The sequence below is a fragment of the Schistocerca piceifrons genome, chromosome 1 (assembly GCF_021461385.2).
Source record: "Schistocerca piceifrons isolate TAMUIC-IGC-003096 chromosome 1, iqSchPice1.1, whole genome shotgun sequence".
Classification (NCBI taxonomy): Eukaryota; Metazoa; Arthropoda; class Insecta; order Orthoptera; family Acrididae; genus Schistocerca; species Schistocerca piceifrons.
Window position 1 is genome coordinate 537,635,608 of NC_060138.1, and position 26,049 is coordinate 537,661,656.

General features: G+C 42.9%; 1 protein-coding gene across 5 annotated transcripts in view; it reads left to right on the plus strand.

Moving 5' to 3' along the window:
- Window positions 1–26,049, plus strand: part of LOC124799246 (trafficking kinesin-binding protein milt) — a 216,346-nt gene that overhangs the window by 127,575 nt on the left and 62,722 nt on the right. The window contains exon 1 of one of the 5 annotated variants that reach the window (XM_047262821.1): window positions 17,659–17,770. The exons of 3 other annotated variants lie outside the window; for them this stretch is intronic. The gene's annotated coding sequence lies outside the window, so the exon portion shown is untranslated. Of the gene's footprint in view, window positions 1–17,658; window positions 17,771–26,049 lie in introns of those variants that run through there. One more of the 5 variants, XM_047262828.1, reaches the window with a different exon arrangement.

Here is a 26,049-nt window from a genome sequence, read left to right on the forward strand (position 1 = left end):
CTCAACGTGAAAACGGTACTTCATTCGTGATGAAGAGGACCTGTTCCATCCAGGTGCAGGTGCGTCACGCAGGTGAATTCCGGATGACTTGCTCACAGCAGACTAGTCACCTGCTGTTTGCAGTGGTTTGCCTCATGAGAACGCAGATGTTTCATCCTTTATAAACCGAGAGACGTGGCGCATTTCCTTAGGATACTGGACTGTCGTCTCGGCGGACAGCAGTTCATATCCCCGAACAGTCGTCCAAATTTTAAGTTTCCCGTGGGATCTCTAAATCGCATGAGAATAATTTCTTTCCTCGTGCTGCCACTTTCACGTCATGCCACGAAAGTAGAGAGAGGTGACAAAAGACGCGTGCGTTTCCTACTCGGATGTAATGATTCGTATTTGAATGACGTAGCAATTTAAAGACAGAGAGGCATTACATGTTAACGAAGGCAGTAATCTCCTTTTAAACTGGTTCTATCAAATTAGGCATGAATGACCACAATATTTTATTTCTGAAAGCTTACCTGCCGCCATACTTCTTGGCGTTACAGCATGGTAGTTTTTGTCGACGTTTTGCAGAACAGAGAATAAAACTGCCGCGGTTCTTCGAACGAGAAAGCAAGTATGGTTTCGTTATACCTAAACTCCACATCGATCCCTGATTACCATTCCTAGATTAAATATATTAAAAATAATTTCCCCCCTAGTAACGTTGTTACGGTTCCTTCCGTATTCATCGGCGAAAATTGAAAGTATGCTTTTACACACTGTCCTTACCTTCCGTTCCTTACTGTGGTATAACTCGCAGACACGTTTCGTGTGTTTACGCGCAAGCCCAGTGGAAAGTAAAACAAAGTAACATATATGTTAAATGGACTGATGTTCCTACAAATAGTTTTAAAAAAATTTGGCCTATTGCAGTCTCTCTTTTATTCTTTTTATGTTTTACTAATCACGTATCTCTCTGTTTCGATAATGGCGGATAAGAAGTTCCGCCTTGACTAATTGACTGAGTTCACGCTGCATGGTTACAACAAGGCCTCAAACCGTAGATTAATCATCTCTGATGATGCATATCAGCATACTTTTCTTTTGTGTTGGAACTGAGAAGTAAAGGACGAGATGTGAGAAAATTGTCATACAATAGGAGAAAGAGGTGAAAAGAAGTTTCTGGGCCAGTCAAGCGCGAAATCAGTCCTCAGAGCAGTGATCCACGGCATGACGCGTCAAGTTTCACGGCCGTTGGAGCTGAATTCTCGTATTTGTCTTGCACATAATACTAAGCCTGATGCTGTGTTGTACGCCCCACTGTGACGCGCATTGTGGAGGCTGTATTGTGAGGTGACAGAAAACCATTTTGTAGTTAGAGAGCTGTCCAGGTACGCCCCTTAATCGAACTGTCGTTCTTGTCGTATCTACAGAAAAATGAAATTTTGGTAAACAGAGATTTAATTCCCAACCCAACGACACATAATTTGTTTTTCAGATACGTATTCCCAATTGCGACAGTAATTTGCAGGGAAAGTGGTCGCCAAACCGCGGCTCGCGAGCCATATTCGGCTCCTTGGCTTCTTCGAGTGTAGCTCTTCCACTTAAACAGCACGTGTGGTCGCGCACGTGCAGTGTGATTGAAATTTCGCGTTCCGTCCGCGAAAGACTAGAATTGTAGTTAAAATCTGCACGCCTATGGTTGGCAGTTCCACCCGTCCTCTGTCCGAATCCCCTCTAAGGTTCCCTACCGTCATCTGTTCCGCTCCACTCGCTGCGAATCCGCGTATTTAGGGAAGAAGCTACTTTCATTCCGACCCATTTCGGAGGTGACGTCAAAGTGACGTGTACTTTCCAACACATTTGTCGTCTGCTATCCAGTTTCGTGCTCGCATCGTGATTTACGGAAGTAAAGTATGTGAAGGGAATAAGAACTTTGGGGAAGGTGGATGGGAGGCGTTCTGCTCGAAGTTGGCTCGTAGAGACGAGGTCTCCCATCTAACGACAAAGGCGTTGTGATCGTGTTGACACAAAGCCAGGACCTGGGGGACGTTTCTGTTAGGGAGAAGCGAGTGTCACTCAGAGCTAGCAATTAAATATCAGTTAAAGACGTATCAAGGGTAAAAGCCTCCTGTTGATCCAAAGATGAAAGACGGCTCTGAGAAGTTGGATGATCTCACGCGTTTCGTTTTGACATCAGTTCAGGAAGAAAAGCGTGTAATTAATAGGTGGATAAATCATAAACCGTTCTGCTGTCGCATTTAAATTAATTAAACTACACCTTTTGATTCATTCATGGCACAAAATCCATTCTGTAAATGTCTTCCAGTTATATTTACAAAATATTACGCGTCCTACTTCGTGAGTAATAAAATGCGGTATTAGTAAACATAGGTTACTTCAAAAATACACTCCTGGAAATTGAAATAAGAACACCGTGAATTCATTGTCCCAGGAAGGGGAAACTTTATTGACACATTCCTGGGGTCAGATACATCACATGATCACACTGACAGAACCACAGGCACATAGACACAGGCAACAGAGCATGCACAATGTCGGCACTAGTACAGTGTATATCCACCTTTCGCAGCAATGCAGGCTGCTATTCTCCCATGGAGACGATCGTAGAGATGCTGGATGTAGTCCTGTGGAACGGCTTGCCATGCCATTTCCACCTGGCGCCTCAGTTGGACCAGCGTTCGTGCTGGACGTGCAGACCGCGTGAGACGACGCTTCATCCAGTCCCAAACATGCTCAATGGGGGACAGATCCGGAGATCTTGCTGGCCAGGGTAGTTGACTTACACCTTCTAGAGCACGTTGGGTGGCACGGGATACATGCGGACGTGCATTGTCCTGTTGGAACAGCAAGTTCCCTTGCCGGTCTAGGAATGGTAGAACGATGGGTTCGATGACGGTTTGGATGTACCGTGCACTATTCAGTGTCCCCTCGACGATCACCAGTGGTGTACGGCCAGTGTAGGAGATCGCTCCCCACACCATGATGCCGGGTGTTGGCCCTGTGTGCCTCGGTCGTATGCAGTCCTGATTGTGGCGCTCACCTGCACGGCGCCAAACACGCATACGACCATCATTGGCACCAAGGCAGAAGCGACTCTCATCGCTGAAGACGACACGTCTCCATTCGTCCCTCCATTCACGCCTGTCGCGACACCACTGGAGGCGGGCTGCACGATGTTGGGGCGTGAGCGGAAGACGGCCTAACGGTGTGCGGGACCGTAGCCCAGCTTCATGGAGACGGTTGCGAATGGTCCTCGCCGATACCCCAGGAGCAATAGTGTCCCTAATTTGCTGGGAAGTGGCGGTGCGGTCCCCTACGGCACTGCGTAGGATTGTACGGTCTTGGCGTGCATCCGTGCGTCGCTGCGGTCTCGGTGTTCGAAATTATTTTTTCAGAAATAGATTCTCTTTTTCTGCTTCAGATTTTGGAAGAGAAATTTTGATACAGTTTCCATGCAAGTTGAAATATCACCACGAAAATAATTGTGATACTGACATTTTCTATTTCAAAACAGCACTTTTAAGTATAAGGGAACTTTTCTCGGCAGATTTCAGGAAATCAGAAATAACAAAGAGATATAACCTTTTTTAGAAAACGTTTAAATGTTAATGCTGTAACAGAAATTTTGACCTTGGTAACTTCGAAATGCAATTGCTGGATAAAAAAAAAGAAGTGGAGCTCGAAATGAGAAGGTCTTTGTGCTGATACAGAAGTACCGGAAAAAAAAACATCAAACTATTCCGCAGCATGAATGGTCTGCTTTGAAAGACCTGGGGATGGAAAAAAATATGTCGATTTTTAACATCTGGAGTGGCATTCCTGAGTCAGACACTGATCAGTCATAACATTATGACAACAGTCCTACAATCGATATAAATCCGTCCAGGTGACACCAGAGTCACCTGCTACACACACACACACACACACACACACACAGTGCATGTAGTTTCAGTGAACTTGCTGTCCGTGTATAGAACGAAGAGGGCGCGCGATCTATCTTGAATTTGATCAAGGTCAGATTATGATGGCCCGGAGCTTTGGTACGAGCATTTCAGCATCTGCACGACTTGTCGGGTGTGCGAGGAGTGCTGTGGCGAATGTCTTCAACACGGGGCGAAACGAAGGTGAAACCACGTCCAGACGTCGTGAGTTTAGGCGACACTTCTCATTACATATGTCGGACGTCGTAGGCTGGGCAGACTGGTAAAACAGGACAGGCGACAAACTGTGGCGGAACTAACATCAGACTTTAATGCTGGGCAGATTACAAGTTTATCTGAACACGCAGTGCACTGAAAACTCCTAACGATGAGCCTCCGCAGCCGACGACCCATGCATGTGCCAATGTTAACACCACGACATCGGCAAGTACGACTGAAATGGGCACATGACCACCGGCACCGGACATTGGCGCAGTGACAGCGCGTTCCATAGTCTGACGAAACCCGATACCTTCTTCATCATTCCAGTGGGAGAGCGGGAATCCATCGTCTTCCAGCGAACAGCTCCTTTACAGGTTTACTGCGGGACGGAGGCAAGCTGGTGGCGGCTTCATTATGCTCTGGGGAACATTCATATGGTCATCCATGGGTCCAGTGGAACTTGTGCAAGGCACTATGACGGCCAAGGAATATTTACACTAGTTACAGACCATTTACATCCCTTCATGGTGATCATGTTTCTCGACGGCAGTGGCACTTTTCAACACGATAATGCGTCGTGTCACAAGGCCAGGGGTGTGATGGATCGGTTCGAGGTAATAGTTGCGAGTTCCGGTTGATATGCTGGCCTCTCAATTCACCTGATTTGAACCTAATCGAATACATCTGGGATGTGATTGAACATGGCGTCAGAGCTTATCGCCCCCTCTCCGGAATGTATGGGAATTAGGTTACATATGTGTGCAGATGTGGTGCCAAATCCTTCCAGCGACCTACCAAGGCCTCATTCCTTCTATGACACGAAGCGTCGCCGCTATTACCCGTCCCAAAAGTGGACATACCAGCTGTTAGGTGGTCGTAATGTTATGGCTGATCAATGCATAACCAGATGAAAAACGAGCATTTGATGTTCTTTTCTTATTCGGGTCTACATATCCCTGCAAAAAGTTATTTTCAAGCGCGATCCAACCGTGCCATCCGATTAGGATCTTTTAATTCAACATCTCGCTGTCAGCATCACTAAATTAGAGTTCTTCTATTTTCTGTGACGCTAGCAAAATACGGCAAGTCCAGCATCTTCTAATCGAACGGTCTACTGACCTACTCTGGTTTTGAATGAGCGAGTTTGCGTACTTATGCGTATGCGTTAGCACGAATACAGTTAAAGGTACCAGCGAGATGGCGCAGTGGCCAAAGCACTGGAGTCGTTTTCGGGAAGAACGGGCTTCAATTCCCCTTCCATTCATTTTTTTTGTAGTTTATAATCGTACAACGTTAGTGCCGGAATGCTGCTTTTTTCTGCAGCCTTGTCCAACTTTTCCGTTTCTGATGGCATGAGGTGTTGACACCATAATATTGCTTCATTTCTTTTATGGCGACGAATATGCGTCACGACTCGTTTTATAGCAGCTTGCGAAATCCAGGTACAAGTTATAAAAAAGCGTCAGCGTTTATGAATATAGCCTCGATCGAAGTTGTAGGTAAAAAGGGGTTCTCGTGGCAATCGATCCGTAGCAACATCTTGAGCGTCTGCCAAGTGGCATTCCGCGAAACGATGAATGGACGAACGGAAGCCTTAATCGTCTGGCAGGATGATAGATGTGCGAGCGGGCACATGCCGCGAAGCCGCGACCTCCACCCCCAATCGATGTGGTTGGTGGCCTTCACAGCCGGAAGCTCCCGCACGCATCGGCGCGTGCCGCAAATCCGGCGCAACGATTGCGGAGCTTTTCCGGTAAACTGTGAACTGTTTACAGTAGGCAGCTGAAAAGAGTGCCTCAGAGGGAAGGGGGAAATTATTACCCTCGTTTCGTTCCACTAGACCGCTACTGATGTTCCGTGGTATTGACCTTCAGAAAAAGATTGCCTTACTGATATTCATTGTCATACTTGTCTCTAATTGTTGGCAGTTTATGGTCTGCCATTTTCTTTCATTTTTACAGGGTGACAGTTATTGAACTGTATGAAATAAATTCATCATACTTCTGAACGGTTTGCGTTAGGAATTTCAAATTGCACGGTTGGCAGCGGCGCATGATGGGAATTAGTATGCGCTGTATGGTTTGGTTTAGCGACGAAGCACACTTTTATTTAGATGGATTCGTCAGTAAGCAAAATTGGCGCTTTTGAGGGACTGAAAATCCGCATTTCGCAATCGAGAGGTCGCTTCACGCTCAATGGTGACTATGTGGTGTGCAGTGTCAAGTCACGAACAATCGGTGCGCTATTCCTTGATGGCACGGCGACTACCGAACGTTGCGTGAAGGTTTTGGAAGACGATTTCATTCCCATTATCCAAAGTGAACCTGATCTCGATATGATGTGGTTCGTGCAAAATGGAGCTTGACCGCGTCGAAGCAGGAGAGTGTTTAATCTCCTGGAGGAGAACTTTGGGGGATCGCATTCTGGCCACTGGCATGGGCGTCGATTGGCGGCCGTATTTTGTGGATCTGAACACACGCGACTTCTTTTTGTGGAGCTATATTAAAGACAAGCCGTAGCACCAGTAACCCCGAAACCAATGCTGAGCTGAAAATAGCAATTCAGGAGGTCATCGACAGCATCGATGTTCCAACACTTCAGCGGCTCATGCTGAATTTCGCTATTCGTTTGCGCCACATCATCGCCATTGATGGCAGTCATATCGAACATATGATAAGCTTAATCCGAATATCTGTAGCTATGTTTACATGTTGAATAAAGTGTGTGCACGCCGTAGTTTGTAACTAATTTACGTTTTTTCATATATTTCAGTAATTGTCACCCTGTATGTACAATACCAGAGTAAAAGAGGAAAACAGTAATGAAACGTGCATGCGGACATCACATCCCAGTTGTAAGCAAGAGCTGGCCGGGGTGTCCGAGCGGTTCTAGGCGCTACAGTCTGGAGCCGCGTTGCTGCTACGGTCGCAGGTTCGAATCCTGCCTCGGGCATGGATGTATGTGATGTCCGTAGGTTAGCTAGGTTTAAGTAGTTCTAAGTGACTGATGACCTCAGCTGTTAAGTCCCATAGTACTCAGAGCCATTTTAACCATTTGTAAACAAGAAACGGACGATAAATGACCATTGGCGGTTTTTTGTTGAATAAAACGAAACGTTTATCGTGACCAAAAACACATTTCAGTAGTTCCACAGTATTAATAAATTTTCGATACGGCAACTACTGATACCATGTACATAAATACGAAAAATTTGGCCGTTTTTGTTTTGGAAATATCACCACATCGAAAAGTTGAGACTGTATATATACACGATATTCGAACCCTATCGACTCAGTCACAGTTACAATGTCGACGTAACTACTCTTAAAAAACGTTTTTAGAACTGCCTGTACTTTTGTGGTCTTTGCCACGTCAGGAACTAGCTGCTTCATTCCTGTCGCAGCAGCGGTGGTCGGGACACGTTGCGTGCTTAGACAGGGCTCCACAGATTATGTTTTTGTTGATGCATTCGACCTATGGAATGTAAATAAACAGTCTTCACGCGCACTACGTTTGTCATCACGTCTGTATGCCGTTACCATGCAGTAGTTAAGTATCTCGTATCTGTTAACTACTTCGTTCTGATGAAAATCAGATAAGACGTGTAATCTTGGTTCAAATGGCTCTGAGCACTATGGGACTTAACATCTATGGTCATCAGTCCCCTATAACTTGGAACTACTTAAACCTAACTAACCTAAGGACATCACACAACACCCAGTCATCACGAGGCAGAGAAAATCCCTGACCCCGCCGGGAATCGAACCCGGGCGCGAGAATGTGTAATCTTGTATTTAGAATAGTAAAGTTGGAATGGAACTTTTTTCCAATCCATGGCGGTGTGGTGCAGCAACCAGAAGTAATAATATGAAAGAACAAACAGTCTTGGTTGCAAAACTGTATTTTTTCTTTTATTTATCCTCCAATAATGCGTTTCGCCCTATATAAAATGTTCTCATGTTGGCTGGCAAAATATGGTGTTAAGCACACAGGATGCCGCGCATGCAAAAGTCGCAGCATGAAATCGCCGTGCACATTGTGCGCCTAAAATCACATGAAAGCTCCAGGTGCACAGCCGGCACCATGAGCAACTGCATCTCCTACGTATTTGCTGTGTGATGCGCCTATTATAGACTTGATCCCGTTTTATCAAATGTGACCTTTTTAAAAAAATTGATAAGGTCAACTACCCGCTGGGGTTTTAATGTTGTTTTAGGAGTGATTTCCCGTGGACATTTGTATCCGCGGCATCCTGTGTGCCAATCTGAAGATGTCTTGTGTAAAGTGAAACGCGTCTTTGGAGGATAAAAAAAAACTCCAGTTTTGCAGTCGAGACTGTTTGTTCTTTCATAAAGTAGGAATGACGTAGTCGCCATCAAAAGACTCGTAGCTGCACTGCTTGGAATGAATTTAAATTGCGTTCTCTACTTCAGGCTTAATTTCAGGTCTCTTTCTGGAACAAGAAAAGGAACAGTTGTCGTTTTGTTATCTGATCCTTACTGTAAAGCCTCCTGCTAAGCTGACCGGTCGCGGTGGTGTGCCGTAGACCGTGTAGTACTGGTACCAGGCAGTCATGTGACCCCATTGATGACAGTCATGACAGTGAAGTGATGTGAGTGTGGCAGTCGGCAGTACGAAATTAACGCACTGAAATGAGTTGTCGTGGATACGTGACAGTATGGCAGAAAAGGAGCTATCGTATTTGGATGTCACATCGCCACACCGTCGGTGTAGCTGGCCGGTCTGTTGGTATATCAACGCGGAATGTCCAGCATGTCTGCAAAGAATCGTGTACTACACGTAGCAATATAAGACGGCGCAAGAACAGTGACCATTAAAATTTTCTAACCGTTACGGACCGGCGACAAGTGTCTCACCTTGTATATAACATTCGGTTCCAAACCAGAACCGCACCGTCTCAAGCGCCTTGCCACGGTTCGGGCGGCTCCCTTCTCCGGGCATGGTTGTATAAGCTGTCCTTAGCGTAAGCTAGTTTAAGTTACATTAAGTAGTGTGTAAGCCAAGGAACCGATGACCTCAGCAGTTTGGTCCCATAGGAAATTACCACAAATTTCCAATTTTTCCAAACCAGACGGAAATTGGTGCTATCGGGGAATGCAGGTCCATGTCAACCAATCTTCGAGCGAACATTTGAAAGGGAACTGCATGCAGTGCACATTTGGAGTTGAGTACCTCACAAAAGTCCATTACTGACAAGTGCCACGATAGCTGTACCTCTTCATATGGACCAAACACCACAGAAATATGACATTAGCTCTCTGGAGGCGGGTAGTCTGGTAAAACGAGTCACGGTTTTGCCTTTTCATTAAAAAAAAAAAATGCAAGGCGTTCAACGCAGCCTAGTGAAGCATTTATCCTGCTGTGTGTGAGGGGTGTAGTTCTGTGATAACTTAGCGGTATTTTCCGTGTCATAACTTGGGTCCACTGATTCAGTTTATTATGATCACGAAAAAGTGTGTTTATTCCAACATTCTCGGTGACCAAGTGTCTTTTGTATGGATCTTCATGACGAGTATGCTGTGGACATTCCCAACTTCCAGATTGGCAGATTAATGTGATGTGTTGGGGAAGGAAGGGGACTTTTTTTGTCTGTTGTGCTTAGTTTACTAACACTGTAGAAATAAACCACCTTAGGCACACTGCGCATTTCATCAGATCGGTTATGCCATCTCGGAGGGGTGGTTAAATATTACACAGCAGTTGACGTCTTTGCTGTGAAGAAAATTAGATAAGACGTGAAATTTTGTAGTTAGTGAATACTAAGGAGTGAATACTAAAGGTGTACATATGTCCTAACTTGGAAGGTCTCTAAGTCGGCATAATAACACTCGCAGATGCGCCACTTGGCGCAATGAATTTAAGTCCTTTCAGTATCGTAGCCTTCCCCTGAGGTTTGTCCATGGAACATTATATGGCACAATCGTCTCTTATCTTATTCATGCTCTTTAACCGTGGTGGAATAAGGTGCAGGAATACCCTGTTGGACGGCATTCCTCAGTTTCTGCGTCACACTATGTAAGATTATTTGCAGTGGATTTGTTATAGAAAAGATTATCCTCTGTGTGAGAAAAATATTGAGGAATTCGTTACAATCATCTAAAAGTATGCTGTGTGTATAGCTGTCCAAATTAAAAATTACGTAAACAATCTTCCCTTAAAGAGAGTGAAGGGCTGTGTACAACTAGCCTACTGTTAGAAGACTTGAAAGGGAGGGGCAGTAGTTGAGAAGGGAGTGAGATAAGATTGCAGCCTACCCACCATAATTCTCAATCGGCACATAGAGCAAAAAGCGGTACACTCAAGGAGAGAATGGAAGCTTTTGAAATGTAGCGTTACATTTAATAACTAATGAGGGGGTACTGAATCAGATTGAAGAAAAAGATTTATTGCACAACTTGAGTGAAAGAAGGACTAGGTTGATTGGATACTTCCTGAGACATAAATGTATAGTTAATTTGGTAAGAATGGAAGTGTGGGAGTTGGAGAGGTAAAAATTGCAGTGGTAGATGAAGGCTGGACTACAATAAACAGTTTGATGTGGATGTGGGTTGCAGTAGTTACGCAGAGATGGTGAGTCTTGCAAGAGATAGACTAGCATGGAGAGCGACATCAAACCTGAAGACCGCAATATCCAAATTGAAAATTCCACTCCACGCACAATATTTCAGACACTGAGCTAGTCATCTTCCTCGAGTTTTCCTCGCGGTGGTTTTGTGTCCGCTCTGTGGGTTGCAACAAGATCTCGAGAGAAGGTATAAAAACAGTGGCACAAGGAATAAATAATTTAGTAATGGAAGGAAGTTGGAGGGGGAGGGGTGGGAGCGCCATAGCTGTAGAGAGAGATCGAGACTTGATGGCAAGGAACACTTTACAGTCGTTATGTAGAGACGGACTTGCTCAGAATGGACTAGAATGGAGAGCAGCTTTAAACTAGATCCCAGGCATTAGATCCTAGTGACATTATTTTAAACATAGTAGCAGCATAAAATGTGTGACTCTTACCAGCAACGCATGAGATGAACTAGTGCCGGCCGGTTCTAGGTGCTTCAGTCTGGAACCGCGCGACCGCTACGCTCGCAGTTTTGAATCCTGCCTCGGGCATAGATGTGTGTGATGTCCTTAGGTTAGTTAGGTTTAAGTAGTTCTAAGTCTAGGGGGCTAATGACCTCGGATGTTAAGTCCCATAGTGCTCAGAGCCATTTGAACCATTTGAGATGAACAAGTGAGTTGCAAGCGTATCTCGCTTTCGGCCGCTTGTTTAGACAGACAAACGTGACACACACAAGGCTGCGTGCTGCGGGAGAACAGGGCGTGGCCACCGCCCTCGACTGCTTCCCCAATTCGTTGTTTGCTTCTGTCACGGAACCACTTTCCGCTTTCCCCCTCCGATTGCCCACCGGATATCACGTTTTAGCCACGGCAGTCTCCTGCCTACATCAGTCCGACGCGCCGCCTTTCAAACAGCCCCCACCCCCCTCCCAACAATCCCGTTTCTGTCAGAACCAACCAATATCCTATTAAAGAAATTTAAAGTAAATTGGACGACAAGGGAAATGAGCATGCGCGCGATGCAATCAGTACCGCTGTACTTTGTACTATAGAACAGTTGCTGCAGCAGTAAGTGTTCCTGAAATTAGTATTTACCTACTACCTGAGTATCCGGCGTTGCCCGGGTATCCATTTATGTCAGTTCTGGTAGTCAATCTTCTCCTCCCCTCTGTTCACCTCCTCCATCCCCCCCTCCAATTCTTTGCCCATCTCCTCTTCTGTCGCCCCCCCCCTCTCTCTCTCTCTCTCTCTCTCTCTCTCTCTCTCTCTCTCTCTCTCTCTCTCCCTCCATCTGCTACTCGTCTCCCCTTCCTGTCCACCTCCCAATCGCTGCTCCACCCAGTGGTATGATTTCGTTAGTACATTCAGCGGCGTATGTGGATACTGTATGCTAAATGTGTTGCGAATAAAGGTGCGTAGTATCAAAGAAGTGATAAATTCAAATCCCATGCGCGATGCGGCAGTTTTTTTACACATCTCAGTGTTGATGACGTCATATCTCCGGAACTATGCCTCATACAATGATACAATTTTGCACGTATATGTATGCACACTGTCCACAACATGTGTCATGAATACAGTTAGTAGTAAAGAAGTAATAAATTAAAACGTCATACCTGATGCGAAAATGAATAACTAAAATGTAGTAAGCGATTAACTTTTTTTCGTCTCATCGTTATGTGAGGGAGGGGGATCTGCGAAAAATGTTTCGTATAAGTATGAAATTGCGTGTAAAGTTTTTTGCAAGTCACTAAGTGCTCATCTACACTTCTCTTTAACCCCCACCCTTACCCCTTTGATATGTAGGTGGTTTTTAACTCGCACATCGATTCTTTTCAAACAGTAAGTGATAATGCGTACCGAGTTTTGTTGAAATCGATCCAGTGATAATATGTATGACTGTATCTTTTTTTTGTGGTCCGATTTTGATGAACCAAAGTCCATACGGTGCTCCAAACTATCTTCAAGATACCTTCGGAAATCGCATGAAAATTTGTTCAGTAGTTTTCGAGATTAACGTGTTGAAAGAAAGAAAGAAAGGTAGGCAGGCAGACACGACGATTTTACAGATATTGTTATTAATATTTATGAAATATTACGACGGTTCTTATAGGAACTTAGACATATTGAATACAACGTATTAATGTTCCAGTAGTAAATTTATTAGTATAGACGTGGTATTTAATGACCCGTTCGTAGTAGTAGTCATTAACACTTATATGGTTCGTCCGCAGCTCGTGGTCGTGCGGTAGCGTTCTCGCTTCCCGCGCCCGAGTTCCCGGGTTCGATTCCCGGCGGGGTCAGGGATTTTCTCTGCCTCGTGATGACTGGGTGTTGTGTGATGTCCTTAGGTTAGTTAGGTTTAAGTAGTTCTAAGTTCTAGGGGACTGATGACCATAGTGCTCCGAGCCATTTGAACCATTTGAACTTATATGGTTCATCTATCTATCTATCTATATCCGAATCCCGCTCCAGCTACTGCCGGGTCTGGGTGCTGGGGTGCTGACGAGTCCTCTCCATTTGGCTCGGTCCTCCCACCACTTTTCTTCCTCCACTTGCTGCCAGGTCACACCTCTCCTTTCAACAGATATTCTCACTCCCATTTTCCACCGTGTTCTTGGGCGCCCTCTAGGTCTTTTCCCATCCATCTTACGTTCTTCCATAATTTTGGGGAGTCTCCGCCCATGCATCCTCTTAACATGCCCATACCATCTTAATCTCTTTCAGTTTCTTCTCTCATACTTTTTTGTTTGAGGTCCTTTCTAATCTCTACATTCCTTACTCTGTCCATTCTTGTTTTTCCCTTAACTGCTCTGAGAAATTTCATTTCCCCTGCTTGCAGTCTGCTCCAGTCCCTTTCTGTCATTGTCCATGTTTCTTCACCATAGGTGACAATAGGGTTCATGACGGACATATTTTCCTTCTTCCTAATTAATCTGTTCATCGCTGAAAACTGTGTTCTTAAATGACTGTGGTGCTCATAGCCAAACATAAAAATTTGTAACGAATTATGCAAATCCTCTTTCAACATTTAATTTCTTCAGACTCTCTTTTATAATAAAAATCCCACAACTAGAAAATATTTTTGTATGGTTTCAAGACAGAATATTAATCTACATTTTTCGGAGAACCGACTCTAACCACGTTACTCCCAGCGAAATGCAGCCTGGAATTACTGTTCACGCTAAGAGAACGCCAGTTCACTTGTGTTCTTTTAGCGACGATTAAATTTTTGCAGATGTTCCTGAATGCTACAACACTTCTTATCGCGGCATCATCTACTATCGGATTTCATAGAGCTGCTGAAATTATCTAATTACTCACTTGTCTCTGAAGAGTGATGAGGGTCAGCGGACAGCTGTCAGACTGATAATACAAAAATTCGGTCTTCGATACCCAATTGGCGGTAAGATTTTTTCTTCTTCACACGTAATTCTTTTCACATCGCTGGCTATGATACGTGATTTGTGGATGTGAAAATTGGTGACTGTCATCATGGTTGGACGATCTCTTAAGCTGTAGATCCCCCTGTAATTGCCGGATGCACCAGTTCAAAGGTATCCCTCAATATCCCTGTATGTTCTAAAGAATGTAACTTGTCAACTGTTGCTATTTATGACATCATATGGCATGTCAAGCTGCTGCTCAATTTATTCTCTCTTTTTCGACCGGTTTTGACGAAAGAACAGTATCCAGCAGAGATTGTACTTACAAAAATACTTTTACTTACATCAGAATGACACAATATAAAACATATCGAAACAGTGTTTGGTCATGTAGATGTAGATGCTGTGGAACGCAATCAACAATTATTTTACTTTTTCCTTGCATTTTATCTCAGCTGCTACTGCCCAGAACCGTTCTCTGCAGTAGTTGTCAAAATGCCGACCTCCATTATTGCAGTTGACTTTTCACACTCTTCAACCATTATCAAGGCTGGATACACATCGCGGTAATGCTATACTGGCTGATCTATGAGGGATGTCAACTTGTGTATCAACTACAGTGACCCCTGGCGACAGGCTTGGCCACGGAACAGAACCACCGCGACCAACCCATAGTTGCCCAAATTGCACGACCAGGTGCTCCGTAGCTTACCCCGCGACCTACAAGGGCACTCCACAAAGTAAAAAAGTAAATAAGGAAATAAACAAAATCTTAGCTCTAAGATTAGGCCCAGAGGTCCACATGATGCAAACCGTGTCATCCTCTGCCAGTGGTGTCATTGGATGCCGAATGGAGGGTCATGTGGCCTGCGCACCGCACTCCCAGCCGGTCTGAACTTCAGAACCTTGAAGCCGCTACTTCTCTGGCAAAGTAGGTTCTCAGTCGTCATCGCTAGGCTGTGCCCACACAGTTGCAGTCCTCCCAAGAAGGAAAAACCCCGCGCAGTACCCAGAAATGAACCTTGGTCGTCTGCAAGCCAGACACGCTGATCGCTGTTACGGAAACGCCCTCGTTACCACATAAGAGTGTAGAATTATCGGCAGCTTATCTTCCTTGAGGCGGAGGTCACAAGTTCAGGAAACATGTTGTGATCGTCCCCACTCTCAGCAAGCCACTGGAAAAAAATCTCGTGTTGTCTCTGTCACCGTTCCTGAACAAACTCGTGAGAGTTTATAAGCGATCTGTGTATAACGGCAGCAGCGGTCGATTTAACAAACGTCTGACGCGCGATCGTCCTACCTATCGCATACCAAACACCGAATCACATAGGTTCGTACCTAGTTTGGAAAACAACATTTCCTCTATTTCGAAACTTCTCCCGGAAAGAAGAGAAACCACATTCACATAACCATCGGAGTCTTGTTGTATATGTTTCCGAGAATCAGGAATTTGTTGACGTCCAATATAAATTTTTTTGTGTTGCTCAGCAACAGTCATATTTTTTAAAAGAACACTCCTTCATTTGACTGTTTTATGCTTATTTTAGTACAACCCAGGTTTCGGCCTTTTATACCATTTTCAGGTATTTAATTTTATGTCTTTAACGTATATTTCAGGGTACTTAACATGTTGTTAAGATCAAAGTTCATAATTTACGGCCAACGTTTAGCTTAATAACATGTTAAGTGTCCTGGAGTATATGTTTGACATAACATCAAATACTTAAAAATGGCATAAAAGGCCAATAGCTGGGTTGTACTTAAATGAACAATAAAACAGTCTAATGGCAGTGTGTTCCTTTAAAAAATAAATTTAAGTGTTAGGAAGAATTTTCTAGAGGTATTTGTATGGAAGTGAAATGTGAACGATGAACAATACAATCAAGAAGAGAATAGAAGCTTTTAAAATGTAGAGCTATGTAGAATGGAGAAGATGTGATGAGTACGTCGAATAACTGATGACAATATACTGTATGTAATTGGGGGGGGGGGGGAGAAGAAAGAAATACGACATAACTTGACTAAAAATCATGAACACATCCTGAGGCATCAAGGAGATTTTGGAATAGTTATGCAGAGACGAAGAGGTTTACACAGGAGAGACTAGTGTGGCAGAGCTAGGTGGCTTTTATATGCTCCTTCACATCGTCTCCATTTTTTTCTCGTACTTAATGCCTAAAAATTTCACATTTTCTTTTAACTACGGTCATCATACTTATACAAGGTGAGGCAGCTAAGACAGGCAACCCTCAACGAAATTTACCGAGGTGCGGATTTCGCCAAGTTATAGCGGATAACATGACGAATTTCCTGAGGTCAGCAAATAATTTTTATCGTTTATATGACATCGACTTTTTGTAATGGGGCTGTATACTTTCTCTCTGTGGCATTTGAAAGAAGTTTCAAAGAGAAATTCAGCAATGTGACTTATGGGACTTGATCAAATCGTATAAAGATAACAGCTCGGCAAACCAGTATCCGGCGATCAGAAGTGGTTCCACAAACGTCTATCGTCTTATAACCAACTGTAAGGAAGCACGTAACTCAGGTATGATTCTTGTCTGTGTTGCTGTTATAGCAATGGAATACCTTGCTCGTAAAGTTATTGAGACGTTTACAATGTACACGATACTCGGAAAATCGTAAATCGCCAGAGTTTTAAGAGCAGAAATGTAGTAGGTGCTGGAGACTATTCAGAACGTGACAAGCACGGACGATCTGTCTTTGCAAGTACTATAAAATAAAATTTCTAGAAACTGGAAGTGTGAACAATAAGTATGTCAAGGGAAAAGGAGATGAACTCATGAAAGAAATGAAACTTAGCATTTTAACAGCAAATGTCACTAAGAGGGATGTCCCCTTATTCCGCACATACAATGACACACACTCTTAAAAGAACATTTGGAGAGCATTGGCACGGTCGTTCCAGAAATGCTGAATGATCTGGACACTCATCAGACTTAACGCGTCCATATTTTTATCTATAGCGAAAATGGACTATTTAGGAGACACCGACGACGCCCGAAGGGATGAAATGCCTTATAACACTGACCTGTGCTGCCGCAAACTTCAGACGAGCCGTACCCAAGTTACGTGTTTGCTTATAGTTGATGGAACATCATTCGTAGTCGTTGTGTCAGTTATTCGCCGGTATTATAACGATTAATGTTTATCTCGTGTAATAGTAATGAGTATATCTAAATTTAGTCGATAGGCTTCCTGTCGTATCTTATGCGAATGATCTAATGTGTGATTAATACTTGCTCGTAAATTGGGACAACCTAATTTCTAACTGTCACTACTAAAAGCTGCGCATAAGATCATTGACAAAATGGAGAAAAAATAAATAAAATAATCCTTGAATCCATTACGCAATAAGACCATAATTGCAATAGGCCGTGCGACGTTAGGACAGTAAGCCCGTAGTTTCGAATAGGCCGCGACATCCGGACAGTAAGCGCAGGCGCGAATGTTGATGGTTTCCGCTGTGGCCGATAGATGGCTCTTGCTGTGCGGTGCGGTAGTCGGCCCTGGCGAGGACGATAGATGGCAGTGTACGCGTTTACAGTTGCTCAGTGTTCCATGCGTCGTGCTTGTGATCGAAGGGGTGTGTGGATTTGTTTTGGAAGTCCTGTGTAGAGCGGGAGATATGTGACATCGTTTTGCTCTCAGGTAAAATTCCGCCTGTTTTTACCAATGACGTTTAAGAATTATAATATCTTCTGGGGTGCTGCTGAGAAGAAATAATCCGCCAGAACAAGGAAATATGTGAGAATGTGTGGAGTCGGAGCTCACGTCTCGGTGCTGTCTCAACGTTGTTAGTCTGAAGGGGCTGCATCCTGAACAATTTAAGACCTTAGAAAATGTACGCGTCTTCTGTATTCTGCGTAGTAAGTAGTATAAACATGGGACCGACGAACGCGTATATTTTAGTCTTGGCTAGAATCTCTGTTTTTGTTTGCCTTTATCATTGTACATACAAGTAGACAACAGTTTTATGTGTGACAATTGTAGTGCGAATACCAGAAGAACCGCTGGTAATTTGTATTTCAACAGTTTATCATGTTTGACAATAGTACAAATAATTCGTAACATTGTGGCAAATTGTGCTCGCCGATAGGTGCTTTATGAAATACTGCTTTGTGTACTTTCTTGGATTGTTAATGAGAAAAAAAAATCGTATTTGCCACATTCATATTTTACTCCTCGTCAGGGAGCTCACGCCAGTAATGGTTGTAAAAATCCTTTGAAAACTCTACATACTTTCATTAATTTAAAGACGTTCACTTTCTAACATAGTCGTTGTAGTGGAAAACTGAAGTTTCTACTGTGCATTACAAAACTGTTACTTCAGGGAAGTGGCCTTGCCCTATAGATCGTAATGTTTTGTATATACTTCTAGTACATTGACATGTCATTGTAGCAGAAGGATATCTAATACAATGAACAGTGATCTCTCTAGTAGCGAAAGTGAGACGTTCTCTTGATATATATTTGAAGTCAAGGTCCTTGGCAACGAGATGACACATGCAACGGCGGCGCTGCCAACTTCGTAAGCGATGAACCGTTGCCGCCTACAGAGTGGGCGTAGTGCACACCATTTCATAATGTATTAGCCCTAGCACCACTAAGCTCTGATCTGTCACGTGGTTGTCTGGAGGGGGGGCGGGGCGGCGGCGGCAAAAGTTGCCCTCACATTCTATTCACGTTTTTAACATTTTTTTGTTTTGATTATTTAATGAACTAGGAATTTCTTTATTTGGTTGCTACCCACTTTCCATAGTTATCAGGAACATTGTAGCACATACAAATACAATAAAGTAATGAATATGAGAAATATTATATTTTAACATGAAACTAACACTTTCATATACATCAGAGTTATATTAAGAAATCATGAAAGAACGTACAATAGCAAATCACAAATAAGAAAACAGAAAATCAAAAGTCTTAAATTACAATTGAGTTTTTTCTTACTGCTCACTTTCAATCTCTCAACCTTTGCATATGATTGGTTTTGCAGAATGAGTGGAACACACTAGGTACACCTGCAATAAACTGTAGACACTTTTTTCATCTTGTCTTTTCCTTTTTAGAGTTTTTACTCTTCAAACAGATGTGACATCTTCCTCTTGAATAAAATTCAACAGATTGAACAGTTGCACTAATGCTGGGCAGCATTTTCCCTAGATCACTTTCCATTGCAGAGATGATAGGATTTTGTAAACCCATGACATTATTTGCCCTCTTCCACAGCTGGCCTAACGAGCTGTTGGCCTAACTCTAGTAGATACAGCCTTCTTACATTCTTTCTTATTCCAGTTTAGGTTGTTTGTCATGAAAATCGTTCCAGCATTGAGACAGGCGATATCTATCAAGGTTAAAAAGAGAGATAATGGCCACCTTCTCGACCCTCGTTTTACTGAATGATGTCGCGTCATTTGATCAATGCTTTGCCCCTTTGGCTTCATTGTAGTAGAGATAAATGTTTGTCTCATTTTTCTCTGTCGATTCATCCACCTTGTTATTGTGTTGTTTGGAAAGAAGTGTAGGAGATTCTTACTAGGTTTGTTTGGAGATGTATGAAACCAATGTAATGTAACTGGTTCGTTGCCTGTTTTCGGATCTGTTAATAAAGGAATATAGCCCCCGACCCTGTGTCTTCTTTAGCTGTTCTGGTATGTTTTTTCTGTTACTCTTCAATGTTCCCTCCAAAGTTAACTTGTCATTGTAAAGCTCCTCGGCTAGGTCTATCTGTTGTTATATTTCATCCACTTCCTGCCAGCGGATTCACTAGGCGCCTAACAACTGCCTTTTTCACTTCATTCCTCGGCAGGTCGTTCATCCATCTCCGCATAGACCTCCATTTTTAGAACACACTGGGTGTGTGTATCTGGATAACATCCTAATCAATATGCCAGACTTCCTAGGCTTGTCTTTCATAAAGACCTTAAAGGGACATCTTCCTCGAAATAGGGAGAGCATTTCATCGATGGTTAGATCTGCACTGGGTATGTAGTATTTCACAAACATTTCGTCAATTTTGTCGAAAACTCCACTGAGTGGGCAAAACTTATCCTCCTTTCGTCTTTCGGTTCTTGTTTCCTTACCATCAAATTTAATCAGGGACAGAAGTTCTCCACATCGAATACTACTCTCTGTAGCTGTATAGATATTCTTTTCCAGTACTTTCTGCCATAAGTCCTCAACAGGTTTAGTGTCATTATTTGTGCTCATGAGTATCAAAATACAAATGAAGGTGTACATTTCATCTACGGTTGTAAGTTTAAGTTCTTATTACGAGCTTCTAGGTTTGTATAATCCACGATTATCTTCATTTAATCTTCATTATTTCTGGAGTTATAAACTTTTTGAAAGATTCTGACACTCTTGAGGTCAAGCTTTCATGAGTCAAACCCTCCCGAAAATTCAATATATTTTGTACTGACTTGCGTACTTGCTTTGGAGGCGCAGTAATATATTCCCTACCGCTTTTTGCTGTAACAATGATGCTAGAAGCAGCTGCATGCTGTTCATCAGGGGATGAACTCCGTGAACTTGACTCATTTTCAATTGCTGTGTCAGTGTCGTATGTCACAACTGTATCACCTTCTGGATCACTTTCATCACTTTCGCTTGCTTCATTTATTATAGCTGACACCTCTTCATCTCTGAGAAACCTCGGATACTGACATGTATTAGAACTGCGAGTAATGTAAAACTGCTCGAACAACAAATGAGATTTACTTTAAAACAACAATGGCAACACAATACAGCGGTACCAACAGTCAGAAACTACATTTCTCTCTGCCATATTGAGAAATATTTTAATGCGGAAGTTGTCACCGATATTTGATGAGTGACGGGACGGGAGGGGGGGGGGGCAAATCTGCCCGCACTTTAATATAATAGGCAGATTTAAATAATTCACAAAAATTGTAAAACCATGACGGCACATACTACATAAATTCTTGCTTCTTCACTCCAACAAATAGATACATAACACAAATACTGCGGGCAATTTTTGCCCCCTAGTGGTGCTAGGGTTACTGACATAATTGTCGCACCAAAATGCACGTGGTGAACTGCTGTCTAGAAATGAACCAGATACACAATCAGAATGAGATGTAGTTGCAGCACTGCAATGTTAGCACAGCAGGCAGGTTCTGTGATGCCAATCTTTCTTAACCGTGAGTCTTACAGATCTGTCTTCCCCACTAGACTTTCGTTCGGTAGAAAGATGCTGTTTTAACGTACAATATTCCTATAAAAATCTCGTTATTATTGACAAAAGTTTAAAGATTTGTACGGGATCTACAAAAGGGATTTAACGAATCGTTTAATTATTACACTGGAACATATTTCATTGACGTGTATTAAGTGTAGCAAATGCAGAATGTGTATGAATATCTGTGACGTTGCTAGAGGTGTCCACATGGAGATAGTGTGGTTACTTACTGGCGTAGTTACGCAGTTTTTTCCGGGGCGTTGACGTCACCGCGCATCTCAGACAAGGATTGCGCTTACTATGAACATTTGCTGTTCTTCATTGTAGTGCATGATATAGTCTTGCAGCGACAAACGTGATCATGGCCGCCAGTTTTTGTCAGTTAATTGTCCTGTAAAAGAGCGGATATTTGGCTGGTCATCACTGCAATACGTTGTAAATTTATTAGACACGTGACGTTGGGCTTGGTCAGTATATCGTTTCCTAAGATTTTCGCAAATACTTTTCATTGCTGTAGCAACAGCGCTTTGTTGTGTCCTTGCTCTGCAAGATCTGTGTTGCGGATGTAGGACTAGGAAACCGTGAATTTATGGAAAGGAATGAAAATACACTTGTGGCGATAGTCGCGGGTTCATGTTGTTCAACGATTGTAAGAACAGTCCACTTCAATTTAGTAATTCTCAGTTCGAACATTGTTAGAACAACGTGTTTGATGTTTTTGTATATCTCAAGGACGCTATTGATAATTGCACTTTGAGGTGTCTGCGTTATTGACGGCTTACTGTAGGAAAGCCAACTTCCAGGTTCTTTGTTCCTCCAGAATTTATTTGCAGCCCATGTCTAAATTGGCAAAATACAACGAGTAAAGTGTTTTAACGTGAGGCTCCTTTCATGTAACTTAAGTTTCGATACTGATCTCTTTTGATACAGGGAACAACAAATAAAATATATTTGGTAATTCTGGAATACGCAGCGTTCTTGAGATAGTCATCTTTGGATAAATTAACATTGTTTGATGATTCACAATTTTTAGAGTATGTTTCGGAGACAGAATTCATAATGCCTGGAGACCATTAACTAACATAAAATACAGGCTTAGAAATAATACATCAGTGTAACCAGTTGCAAAATAGTGTTACTGACCGGGTAGACGATCAGGTGTTCTTTTACATCAATTGCGGATGGTTATGAATCATCATTAAACACTGAAACAGTTTTTTGTTTGATGATTTTAACGTAAGACACATTATAAGAATAATGAAAATACTGTTTCGGATAAAATCTACTTGTTCTACCCATCGCACCCATCGCATTTAGCCTGTTACCCGTAAGGTTTAGGGCGTAAAGGATGCGAACACGCAGTTCATGGACCTGATCGAAAGAGCAGTAAAGAAATTAGGTTAGCAAGATGTCAATAGTTCGCATGTTTCCATCGTTGCCTGACGCTTCAGCCTCCGATACCGACCTATTCTATCGTGTTTGTTTAGAGACTATACGTACGCTCAACGGCCATGCGAGTCTTGAGTACGCAGCCCATCGGCGACTCCTGATCTATAGCATATTCTGTTAAGCATTCCACCATTATGTGTTTCTGCAATGTGAGGCGACGGTTTCAGTTACTGATTTGAGAACATGCTATGAAGTTACGAAGACATACGTAAGAGCTTGTTTTCATAATTGGCTCCTTTTCTTATAGTCAGCCATAGTTTCGAAACTAATGCAAAGCACCGTTCGACTCACCAATTAACATTAAATTAAAATGGTCTGCGTGAATCTGCTTGTTGACATATGATTAAATCTGAGGTGATCCTCGTACTTCTCATGGTAATGTATTTACTGCCGACATGCCGTGGGTTAATCAACCACTGTGGCGAGTTTATGCGATAAAAGAATCTTTCGAAAACTGAGCACTTAGGTCTGCTTCAAAATTTCTGGAACGTTGCTGGTTTCGACACAGAAGTGCTACTGATAACGTCAGGTGTTCCAGTACATGGTGAGCTTGTGGTATTTCATTACGATAGACCAGGCAAATGTGAAGGAATTCAGGACACAGCCCTTAAGCACAGAGGGATATTCTGTGTATGATTGTAGTGTCGCGATAAGCATTGTAATCTAAGAACTGTATAACCAGTGCTTCGACTCGATCGAGTGGCAGAATTGCCCAGCCCACGGTCAGTTCAGGAAAACTATATCGATTGGCAACGACAGTAAATTGAAAAAACTCTTGATGCATTAACGCAGGGGATTTCCTTTCGAGTGACTATATATTTGAAGTCAGATGCCAGGCTAACTAAATCATGGTGCAAATAGTCACGTGGGCGGGACCTTAGACAGCTGACTTGCGAATCGAGACGCCGCTCGCTGTGCAGGGAAGCAATGTTTTCAGGTCTCTGCCAAATTCCTTCTCTTGTTTGAATAGAATCATAAGGCAGCGTGCCAACGGAGAGGAGCAAGCTCTTATTTTCTCAGCTGTTTTAACCCCCCCCCCCTCTCTCTCTCTCTCTCTCTCTCTCTCTCTCTCTCTCTCTCTCTCTCTCTCTCTCCCCCTCTCCCTCCCCCTCTCCTCCCCCTCCCCTGTGTACGAAAACCATTAAATATTCTGCGGTCTCGTTCTGGCGATTCAGAAGAGAGTTCTGTTAAGACTACTTTATCGCGGGACAGTAATGAGGACAATTTTCGCAGAGTCCCTAGATGTTGCATTGGACAATCTGATGGGACATTGCAGAATATATTAGTTCTATTTTCAGAATATACTCGCCTGTGGTTCCTGTAGGTTAAGTGAGTTGGTTTCTCATTTGGATGCATCGATCGTAATGCTGTTTGTAACTAAAAAAAAATACATCCGTGTGGATCGCAATCTCGTACAAACGTGTAATACGCATTTAAACTTTCAAACTCCCGGTGTTACAGTATTTATTTTGTTAATATCCAGCGGCGTCTGTTTCAGCTGTTATCTCGTGCTATGAGCAGCTCTTAGTCTGTTGCTGAGTTACTTCGCAGCTAACAGGACGTGTTATTCGTAGCCAAGGATTTTATAGAAGTAATTTAATGTACATTCTTGCAGTGTTAGGTGTTCAGTTGTTTGATACATTACCAAGTTTCTCATTGACTCTCCCTGATGGTGTGCTTTTTTTTAATCTGTTGAGAGTGCATAGGCATTGAAACTTGTCATGTGGTAATAAAAGATACTGTCACGGTTGGGAACAATACGAGGTGTGTTCAAAAATTTCCGGGACTTCGTCCACATTTTTTTTAATACTTTTATTTACCATGCATGGTCTTCTTTGAAATACTCTCCTCCGCAATTGGTACACAGCTCCAAACGGCGTTTCCACTTCCGGAAGCGGTCTTAGTACGCCACTTGCTGGATCGCTCGAAGCACCGTCTGCGAATTTTATCTGGTCTGTCGTTACTAATTTTCGTCCTTCCAACGGGGTTTTCAACTTCGAAATAAAAAAAACTCCGAAGGGGCTAGGTTCTTAGAGTACGGAGGATGAGGCAACATAGTGACCTTTTTATTTTTATTATTATTATTAATTTTATTTTATTTTTTATTTTTTTCTTCGATAGTCACGCACCAACAGGGATCGATGTACGGGTGCATTATCATGATGCAACAGCTATGAATTGTCTCGCTACATTTCAGGCAATTTGCTTCTCACATTTTCTCGCAGGCATCGCATGGTGGAGGGTACCTTGTACCACTACCAGTGATTCCTTTCCTTTGTGCATTCGCAAATAGAGAAAGTCGAATATATTTGCCTCGATATGATCCCTAATTTCTCTTTTCTTAGTGATCCATACGCGAAATGTATGTTATTGGCAATAGAACCGTTCGGCAGTCAACTTCAGGTGCCGGTTCTCTAAATTTTCTCAATAGTATTCCTTGAAATAAACGTCGCATTCCCCTCAGGAATTCGCATTTAATTTCCCGAAGCATATCTGTAATACTTGCGTGTTAATAGAACTTGCCGGTAATAGATTTGACAACATGCCTCTGAAATGCTTCGATGTCTTCCTTCAATTCAACGTGATGCGGATCCCACACACGCGACGGATCAAACTAGTGTTCTGTACGCCGCCGCTTTATACGTAAGCAACAGTTTCATCGAATTCCCCTAATAAACAGAAATCGACCATCCGCCTTCCATACTATCGACCTCACATACTCGCTCGCTTTCATATCGCTTTGCAACGTTACGCCAAGATATTTAATCGACGTTATTGCGTATAGCAGCGCAACATTAATACTATATTAGAAAATTACAGGATAGTTTTCCGTACTCATCAGCATTAACTTAAATTTTTCTCAGTTTACCTCTTGCTGTTATTCACCACGCAAATAGAAATTTTGTCATATTGTATCCTCGTAGTCACTCAACGACAATACTTTCCTGTACACCAGAGCGTCATTAGCTAACAGCTGCTTACTATCCGTCAGAACATCATGTAGGGTCTATATCCGATAAACACCATTCTTCTTCGTTGTATATCATTAAAAGGGCTTGTTTGTTGCGCCTATAGCCACAACCTCTCATATTTTTGTGACTATTAATATTGAGCGCAATGACGGCGTTTTTTGGGACGTTTGGACGATAAAGCAGCAATAATGTGGTCAAACCTGGTATCTGTTCTGTACTTAATGACAGTTATCTCTAAGCCGAAGGAACTTCGGTAGGTTGAAAGTGGTGTGATTGTATCTGGCGTGGAGAAGGTGTTCTGC